General features: G+C 41.6%; 1 long non-coding RNA gene across 1 annotated transcript; it reads right to left on the bottom strand.

Moving 5' to 3' along the window:
• Window positions 1–575: 575 nt before the first annotated feature.
• On the bottom strand, window positions 576–2838 carry LOC311368219. Its single transcript, XR_014639895.1, has 3 exons — window positions 2692–2838; window positions 1857–1919; window positions 576–888 (listed from the first exon to the last, which is right to left on the bottom strand). It is a non-coding gene; the product is annotated as an uncharacterized lncRNA (long non-coding RNA).
• Between the last annotated feature and the right edge of the window lie 8020 nt (window positions 2839–10858).

Genomic DNA, 10858 nt, shown 5'->3' with positions numbered 1-10858 from the left:
CGTTTACCAGTAGTGAAGCTTTTTGTGTACCTTCATGTAAAGTAATGCATCATACTGAGTTGTTACTCTTTCGCGAACCATTCGTTCACCAGTAGTTAAGCTTCATGAATCATTCGTTTACCATTAGTGAAGCTTTTTGTGTACCTTCATGTAAAGTAATGCATCATACTGAGTTGTTACTCTTTCGCGAACCATTCGTTCACCAGTAGTTAAGCTTCATGAATCATTCGTTTACCATTAGTGAAGCTTTTTGTGTACCTTCATGTAAAGTAATGCATCATACTGAGTTGTTACTCTTTCGCGAACCATTCGTTCACCAGTAGTTAAGCTTTATGAATCATTCGTTTACCAGTAGTGAAGCTTTTTGTGTACCTTCATGTAAAGTAATGCATCATACTGAGTTGTTACTCTTTCGCGAACCATTCGTTCACCAGTAGTTAAGCTTTATGAATCATTCGTTTACCAGTAGTGAAGCTTTTTGTGTACCTTCATGTAAAGTAATGCATCATACTGAGTTGTTACTCTTTCGCGAACCATTTGTTCACCAGTAGTTAAGCTTTTTGAACCATTCGTTTACCAGTAGCGAAGCACTTTCGGGTTAGTTATAAAACCCCAAACCACTGATGACAATGAGGGATCTACAGCCACTTTAGTTAAAAATGTATACAACATAGGGAAATATATATACATATACTGCGCTCATGACACATAATAACATATAACATAATAACAGGATAATATAGAAAATATTAACAATTTAAAACACAAACAGAAACAAAAAAGGCATTTTAAAATGTAACAAAAAAAGGCACTCTAAAAACAAAACAAAAACCAGCTCTCTTCATCTGACACGGCTGTAGCGATCCATCGCCTCTTCTGGGGTGAGGACTGAAACAAAGAAAATGATAAACATGTATTAACAGTAGTATTTTGTCAGGATGATGGTAGTGCAGTTGGTTAGGGGTTTACTAGTATTAATACTATTCTTGTATTAGGGTTATATAGTGGCAAGTTAGTTCTAAATTACATTCTAGAGTAATGAATGTACAGAGGTATAATAATAATAATTATTAAATTGTAATTTCCAGTAGTATCAAGAGTACTGTGAGTGTACTGTCTATTCAAGTAGTATTATCTGTACTCTTTAACAGTAGGTTATTATAAATCAAATGAGCACAACTAGAGAGTAAAGTGGGAGTACTGTATAGTTTAGACATGTGGTAGAATAAGTGGATTATATTGTTTAGTGTTATTTGAAAGCCATGTTCCTGCTGTAGCTTCATCCATTATGCTGCTTTGAACAGTCAGACGTGTTCAGACGTGGCTTTGATATTATAAGCAGACTTGGGACCAGCTGACCACCTAGCTCGTTAAATAAATGGGTAAGAATTGATCAATTAATCCAGCACCATGAATATAACCATAACCAAAAACTTTTTTATTTTCTACTTAGTAGACTAACTTAAAGTGGCTTAACTGACCTCAATCTAATTTATGTCATTGCTGTTCTAAGTTCCTTCCCATTCCCAAAGCACTTTCCGGTTACGATATCATGTAAAGGTAGATACTTGGTTACTGCAATGTTCAAGTACAAATGGAGTAAATATTACTAGCATCCTCTTGTCTTGGATCCCCTCTAGACACTAGCCTTCAACCAGTTAAGGTGAGCACCCTTATTTTAACATCATAAAACCAGGAAGTAGAAAAGAGGTTTAAAAGTAACACTATTATAGTGTTTTCATAGTGACGTTCATCAGTTATTAATCATTATACTGTGTACAACTACATTTCACAGTCACATGAATCTGAGTATATCTGTTAAGTATGCTTAACATTTAAAATAAAAAATTAATTACCTGCTTCCTCTGCTGCAGTTTGGCTACTGCGCTGTTCGGATTGTTCCCGCTGACTCGATGGCGCTGTAACATTTTGGAGCACAGAAAGAATGGTTGGTGTAAGGGGCTCAAAACCTTATGAAGAATATTGATGAATGCATACAGAGTGACGTTTTTGTTCATTTGAAAATTGTATGGATACCTTAAAAAAATATATATACAGTTAGTTAAGAAATAAGGGTTTTATTCACTTTGGGCAATGACATTATCCATTGTCTTTAATGTTATAATATGTAATAATAATATGTATGATCATATGTCATTTTGATTTATGACAAATCATCATCAATTCATTTGTCATGGTTCCACATGCAGTCCATTGTGTAGAAGACATGTTTGAGAGATTCAGTTGTTAACATTACATACTGTAACTATGGACTAAATTGAAAAGAAAAAAAACAGGGAGAAAGGTATTACCGTAATAGCACTATAACAGTGTAATGTAGCAGTCTTCGGGTTTTTTAGTAGTTAAAAACAACTCCAAAAACTATTCAAAGACGTGGTAACTGACTCGCCTAATTTAACATTAGATACGTGGTTGAACCGTCGGTCTTTTGACCTAGTTAAGAGTTAAACTTTTGTGTTTGACAGATGATTAAAATTTGCTTGCAACGTCGGCTATCTAGCCAGCTAGCAATCCATTGGTTAGTGACAAGGTTAGCTAGCAAGGCCAAAAAATACGTGATAGAACAGACGTGGTACGATGTCAAATTAGCTCATTTTAGGAAGCTAAGCAATGTGACCGAATCATTACACTCTCAATTAATAATGAAATAACTTTAAAGCATGTACTTACATTCTAACATGGCTGTCTCTACATGTGGAAGCTCTTCCGTGGGCTGCCTTTTTCTCTTACTCTTTCGCTGAGTCTCCATTGTCAAGTCCTTCTGCACGACCTCCTTGCCCGTCGACAGAGAGTGGGCGTGTCCGACGCATGGGGTAAAACGATCTGCGTATAACGTGCCCCCTACCCACTGTACACGTCCGTCGACGACAAGGGACGCTCCCGAATTGCATTGTGGGTCCGCATGTGCAAGACAGGAAGACGGTTTGATGCGAAGTTATCATGACCCTGCACGCTGAAGTACTCAGTCTTATTGAGGGAAGACAGACTTTTAAAAAGAAATTAAAATTGATAAAATGGCTCCAAAAGAAGAAGTTACTTAAAGCCAAAATAAAATGCAAACTCTGCAAAAAGAGCATGAAAATGAAGGAAAACGCAAACGTTGACGGACTGCAGTGGTAAGTATTCTTTTTTTGGTACGGTTTTTATCGATGACTTCCTTTGTTTACTGATATGTCATGTTATAAATTCAAGTTCAGTAACATTAATATTTATCATGAAGAAATGTGTTTTCTTCTGTAGGCAGTGCCGACGTAATAAACATAGAGGGAAAACGACGAGGAAGTCAGTGAGGTGCGGGTCACTTTTTGAGAGGAGCAAATTGTCCCTATTCAGCTGGATGAAATACATTTATAGGTAAGGTATGCAGTAGGGCTGTACGGTATGGACTACAATTTATATCACGGTATGATTTGAGGCATATACGGTAATGCCGTATTATATCACGGTATGTTAATTTTATCTTCTAATTTCTATATAAATGTTTCTGAAGGGGTATCATCAGCCAATCAGCGTTCACTCCCTGAGGGACGTAACATAACAGCCAATCAGCGTTCACTCCCTGCAGTCCAGACTAGAGTGAATCGCAGCACTCCCGGAGCTCTATATCTAAATAATATAATTAAGCAATAGATCACGACAGGCTGTGGTATACGGTCATTATACCACAGTTATTGAGTAATTGTAATTGTTGTAATTGAATGTTATTATTGTGTCATGCACACAGTTATGACTTATGCCTTCTTAGGCTTTAAAAACACTTTGAAACTCATCAAATTCACATCGTTTTGGCCAGAGGACCAGCATAATTTCTTAACCGTGCAAACAAAATAATCTTTGACTATGACATGTTCTAGAATTTTTTATTAATTGTCGGTCCTAATGTTTATTTTTCTGTCTTCTACTACTTTATCACAGTATGGAAGGGGGAGATTTGGAGCTACCTGGAGGAGGAGAAAATGGGTCTTCTTCCTTGGCAGATTGCTGCATGACATTGGCCACGAACACCAATAACATTTCATTGAGTTTTGTTGAAACTTCTTTTCTTTGTTAGATTTTTTCAGTGTTCTTCAGAAATGCCTTGTTAAAAGTGCAGCCTTTATTTTTGTTCCATTTTAAAATGCCTTTTTTTGTTTCTGTTTGTGTTTTAAATTGTTAATATTTTCTATATTATCCTGTTATTATGTTATATGTTATTATGTGTCATGAGCGCAGTATATATATATATTTCCCTATGTTGTATACATTTTTAACTAAAGTGGCTGTAGATCCCTCATTGTCATCAACAGTGGTTTGGGGTTTTATAACTAACCCGAAAGTGCTTCGCTACTGGTAAACGAATGGTTCAAAAAGCTTAACTACTGGTGAACGAATGGTTCGCGAAAGAGTAACAACTCAGTATGATGCATTACTTTACATGAAGGTACACAAAAAGCTTCACTACTGGTAAACGAATGATTCAAAAAGCTTAACTACTGGTGAACGAATGGTTCGCGAAAGAGTAACAACTCAGTATGATGCATTACTTTACATGAAGGTACACAAAAAGCTTCACTAATGGTAAACGAATGATTCATGAAGCTTAACTACTGGTGAACGAATGGTTCGCGAAAGAGTAACAACTCAGTATGATGCATTACTTTACATGAAGGTACACAAAAAGCTTCACTACTGGTAAACAAATGATTCATAAAGCTTAACTACTGGTGAACGAATGGTTCGCGAAAGAGTAACAACTCAGTATGATGCATTACTTTACATGAAGGTACACAAAAAGCTTCACTACTGGTAAACGAATGATTCAAAAAGCTTAACTACTGGTGAACGAATGGTTCGCGAAAGAGTAACAACTCAGTATGATGCATTACTTTACATGAAGGTACACAAAAAGCTTCACTAATGGTAAACGAATGATTCATGAAGCTTAACTACTGGTGAACGAATGGTTCGCGAAAGAGTAACAACTCAGTATGATGCATTACTTTACATGAAGGTACACAAAAAGCTTCACTACTGGTAAACAAATGATTCATAAAGCTTAACTACTGGTGAACGAATGGTTCGCGAAAGAGTAACAACTCAGTATGATGCATTACTTTACATGAAGGTACACAAAAAGCTTCACTACTGGTAAACGAATGATTCATAAAGCTTAACTACTGGTGAACGAATGGTTCGCGAAAGAGTAACAACTCAGTATGATGTATTACTTTACATGAAGGTACACAAAAAGCTTCACTACTGGTAAACGAATGATTCATAAAGCTTAACTACTGGTGAACGAATGGTTCGCGAAAGAGTAACAACTCAGTATGATGCATTACTTTACATGAAGGTACACAAAAAGCTTCACTACTGGTAAACGAATGATTCATGAAGCTTAACTACTGGTGAACGAATGGTTCGCGAAAGAGTAACAACTCAGTATGATGCATTACTTTACATGAAGGTACACAAAAAGCTTCACTACTGGTAAACGAATGATTCATGAAGCTTAACTACTGGTGAACGAATGGTTCGCGAAAGAGTAACAACTCAGTATGATGCATTACTTTACATGAAGGTACACAAAAAGCTTCACTACTGGTAAACGAATGATTCATGAAGCTTAACTACTGGTGAACGAATGGATCGCGAAAGAGTAACAACTCATCAGTCAGATCCAGCTCTACCAGTCGATCCAGTGTGGGACCCAAGCCAGCCCTCGACAGCGCTTGAAACCAAGGGAGGCAGGTTTAAAGCGTGCCCTGCAGTGGTGGACAATTGCTTTTAAGCCTTCAACATTACTAATGCCACATAATAAACCTTAAATGTGAATATGAATGTATGTATTGTGAATATCTTTATTAAAATATGACAATCATCCCGTCTGTGCCTTGTTAATTTATTAACTAATTGTGAAATCCCAGGAAAATTCAGTTGCTTTCATAATCAATTGGTCAGTTTAGCTATTTCACAGAATGATTCATTAATACAGTATCCCCTAGTCTGTTTACCAGTAACTCCTCAGTAGTTACTGAGTAACTGTCACTTTAGGGCCCCTGGTTGTTCATCATTCGTTACTCAGTAACGAATACAGTAGTCCCCTGGTCTGTTTACCAGTAACTCCTCAGTAGTTACTGAGTAACTGTCACTTCGTCGTTCATCATTCGTTCCTCATTCGTTCCTCATTCGTTCCTCATTCGTTCCTCATTCGTTCCTCAGTAGTCCCCTGGTCTGTTTACCAGTAACTCCTCAGTAGTTACCGAGTAACTGTCACTTCGTCGTTCATCATTCGTTACTCATTCGTTCCTCATTCGTTCCTCATTCGTTACTCATTCGTTCCTCAGTAACTACCTACGTTTCTGTGTACCTTATTGTAAAGTGTTACCGAATATTCGATTATGCGATTATTTCGTTCCCGAGGGTCAAAGCCGATTTTTAACATTTGGACCGTTAACGTTTTTTCCCATTCAAATAAACAAGAATTAACGGACGGAACTAATGTTGGTTCTGTAGCACTGACGGAACTAATGTTGGTTCTGTAGCACTATTATTATTTTATTATTATTATTAATCATATATATATAATATTATATAATATTATATATTTATATATATGCATACAATACAAACACTGATTTTTTTGCGTTTAAGGTATTAAGTGATTTCTTGCCGATGATCCATGGCTGCCTTTGTGAATGTTGGCACACATCGAATAATCGATTATTCGTTCATAACCACCCACTGATTATTCGACCATGAAAAATTTTAGTTATTCACATCCCTAGTGTGTGTGTGTGTGCACACGCTCAAATGGACTGCATTCATACAGCTCTTTTCTAACTTAGCGCTTTACAATATTGCCTCACATTCACCCATTCATGCCCACATTCAACGTGAACCATGCAAGGCGACAGCCAGCTCGTCAGGAGTAGTCAGGGTGAGGTGTCTTACATCAGGGACACCTCGACACTCAGCTAGGAGGAGCCGGGGAGCAAACTAGCGACCTTCCGGTTACCAGCCAACCAGCTCTACCTCCTTAGCCATATACCGCTCAACACATGCACACATCACATAACACACACACACAGCAATACACGGAAGGTGCTCACCTGGCTTCATTTGTTTCCTTTTCCTCTCGTCCTCTGCTCTTCTCTTCATGTCACTTCTCTTCCACTCCTCCCCATGAACACAGTAAATAGAAACACACATTCACAGCAAGGTATAGACACTTACCTATACAGGGTGATGCACACAGATACGCACATGCACACAGACAATCAAGCAAATATCCACACACACACAAATAACCCACATGAACACATAAAGAAACAGGTGTATATACACACATACCCAGCCAGGTACTCACATGAAGACACATTCACGTGCAGAGGCAAACCACAGGGAGGGCCGTATCTGATTGTGTTGTCATTTACAGCACAGCAGATGGAAAGTGACTTCGCCCTAATGACCAGTGCTCAAGCACACCAAATCAAATCATTCTGTTTATTCGTCACGCACACACGTACAGTCGTACAAAGCCCTAGTGTGCAGTGAAACACCTGTGCGTTTAGGAGACTAAATATGCGTGCTTTTCTTCGTACAGTCCTCTGGGAACCCTGGCAAGATAGAACTCACTCCCAAGCTTCAATGGTGATATGACATTCATGATGTGCTACGTGTCACTTCACACATTTTTCCCATTAATACCTGATGAAAGGTCTCTGCTAAATGCAGGCTAAATGCAGACGGAATGCAAAAAGATGGATCGTTATTGATCCTATAGGGGTTTGGCACCGCTGCAGTACTTAGAGGACGGCCCCCACGGTGATATCCATCTTGCTCGTGGGGGGAATGTGAAACCTGTGCGATTAAACGGACATACCATTCTCGGTACTTTTTCCACAATGTTTCAGTTTGGCTTTAAAGAGCTGGCAAGTTTCAAAGTCCCTTTCTGTTAAATATTGCCTTTAATGAAGTAGCTGTTCTGTTGTCTATTGACCCGAGACTTCTACACAACGTATGTTGACGTAAATACAGTCTGCAGCAGTATCATGCAGGGCATCATGTCGTTTCCCTCTCGGATACTGCGTGAACTCAAGGAAGGCTCTGCAGTCCACCTAGTAAGCAGATCTCAGAGATACCAAACCTGATAAAGGTTGAAAAAAAATTTACGGGCAGGAGAAAGTCTCCAAGAGGCGACGATTCACGCTCGATTAAACCCCACTCCGAGGGGTCTGGTGTGCACCGACGAGCCCTGTGTCACGGTCAGACGTGGCGCGAGGATAGCGCCGTGGCTATAAGAAAGACAGCAGAGGACTGTAAGCCTGTGTTTACACAGAGCTGCGGTCCCCCACCGCTCTGCACACACGCCTCTGCTGCAGTCCCAACTGCAGTCCCCACATAGATGGAGAAACGGAGGGAGTGTAAGGGCGTGGCTTGTGGGTACATTCAAGTGCATGTGGGTGAAGTTTGTGCACACGTATATATGTGCACGCGTGTCTTTATCTGTGCGTGCGCACACACGCACGTCAAGCTGTCTTGTCTTCAGTGAGTGAGCACAGAGCTGGTTCGGCGAGGCATGACTCAAATGCTCAAAGCCCGACAAAAAATCAAACCTAATTTGAGGTCAAGGGTGTGTATATAAACACAGCCAACAGGGACGGTGAGCCTCACACAATGAAACAGGGAGACATGCACATACACACACAAACACACACATGACCACACAGATGCACAGCATTGTGGATTATGTATATGCTAAAACTGAAACAATACTCACTCAATGACAACATCACACTAATATTTAGATATGATCTGCTGTGTGCATGTGTGTGTGTGCGTGCGTGCGTGCATGCGTGCGTGTGTGTGTGTGTGTGTGTGTGTGCGCGTGCGTGTGTGTGTGTGTGTGCGTGTGTGTGTGTGACAGGATCATCAAGGCTCTGTCGCCAGGGGAGCTGGGAGTGTTCCGGGAGCGGATCCGCTTCCTGGACAAGAAGATTCGGCCAGGCCTGACAAAGCTGCTGTGGTCCACCAAGGGAACCTCCAACCTCTTCATCACCGAGTGCTGCACGCACGTCACCAAGGTGACACACACACACACATACACACACGCAACACACACGCACGCCCGGGTTGTAAAGTTTGTAGTGAATGGTTATATTGTTATGCTGGCTATGTACGTATATTGTGTTTCGTAACAATATCTTAAGATTCCCTTTTGTCCCGGACTGGAAATAGTCTGGGTGCAGCAGAAGTACAGAGCGTAATCATATGCAACAAGTATCTAGGGTTAGGGCCACTCACTCAAGCACCTGCCCTCTCCTTCACCCCTGCAGCCAGGGTAGCTTGTGTGTATTGGGAGCCTGCAGCCATGTGGTCGGTGGAAGCTAATTGCACTGGGCCGCGGAGGAGGCCGTCTGGCTGCTGTCTTGGCTGCCCTCCACCTCATGATGCATGGAGTGTTTGGGGAGACTATCACCACCGGTCCCCACAAAGCTAGTCGGTCCCCACAAAGGACGCCGGGCCAACGCTTTTTTTTTTTTGGACACTGTCAAGTAATAGCTAGCTAACATTTGTTGTGATTGCTTTTGCAGGCAGCAGAGATGGTATTTCCATGTGTTTGTGCGTGTCCATGCGTACGTGCATGCGTGTGTGTGTGTGTGTGTGTGTGTGTGTGTGTGTGTGTGTGTGTGTGTGTGTGTGTGCACAGCTGCCTTGTTTTGTAAGGTCTACACAAATATGGCTTCTCTGGGAGCAGTATACTTGAGAGAGACAAAGTTTATGGTAATGGACTTTCACACAGAGGCTAGCAGATACCAAACACAGTCAAAACAAACAAACACACACCCACCCACACACATATAGCCCAGCAGGTGCTTAACACTGTGAAACCACACACACACACACACACACACACACACACACACACAACAAAGACTCCACGCAGAGGCACATGGATCCACAGTGGCCACTGCATCACATAGTTGTAGCCCACCTCCCTCTGATCAACAGAAGCAGTGGAAGGCTTCGGGGATGGGATGTTGTTGGGCAGCTGGAGCCCAAAGGCTTGCCCTGGATTGCCTCAATGGACTCTTAAGTCTCGCTGTCCTTCAACCCCTTCAGCCCCCCGAAATCACACTAGTCTGGATACCATGTGAAGACGGGCCGAGGCCAAAATCAACATCCCAGCCAGGAACCCCTTTCGGCTAGCTGGGCCAATACAGAGAGAGAGAGAGAGGGTGGGAGGGAGAGAGGGAGAGGGGGAGTGAGAGGGACAGAGCTTGGGAAGGAGACCAAGCATGGATCTGCAAAGGAAATGTAAAGTGACTCAGGACAGCCACCAACTCACCCACCAGACCCACTGCCCCTTTCCCCGCCCACACCTAGAAACTGGATCCCAGGGGCTTATGCCGCACGCCGCAGCCTTATCCCCATGAAAGCCCCAGAAAATCCACAGATTGAAGCTCAGGATCTGGAATTCTGAGTGAGAGCGGAATTACTCTTCATAGGAATTAGGCAGTGGCAATAGCGATAGAGAGAGAGAGGGAGATAGACTGGGAGAGAGAGAGAGAGAGAGAGAGAGAGAGAGAGAGAGAGAGAGAGAGAGAGAGAGATTGGGATTGAGAGAGACAGTGTGTGAGACAGAGAAACAGAGAGAGAGATTGGAATGGGAAGGGACAGTGTGTGAGACTGAGAAACAGAGAGATTGGGATTGAGAGAGACAGTGTGTGAGACAGAGAGAGAGGGAGAGAGAGAGAAATTGGGATGGAGAGAGACGTGGGGGTTCTTCCCTGCTGTAGATTGAACAGGAAAGTACTGGATGTATGACGGCCCCGTTGATGTCATGGCCGTCTAC

The sequence above is a fragment of the Micromesistius poutassou genome (genome assembly GCF_964030765.1).
Source record: "Micromesistius poutassou genome assembly, chromosome: 23".
Classification (NCBI taxonomy): Eukaryota; Metazoa; Chordata; class Actinopteri; order Gadiformes; family Gadidae; genus Micromesistius; species Micromesistius poutassou.
Note: the sequence above shows the minus strand (reverse complement) of the source record. Positions and strands in the feature narration are given on the sequence as shown.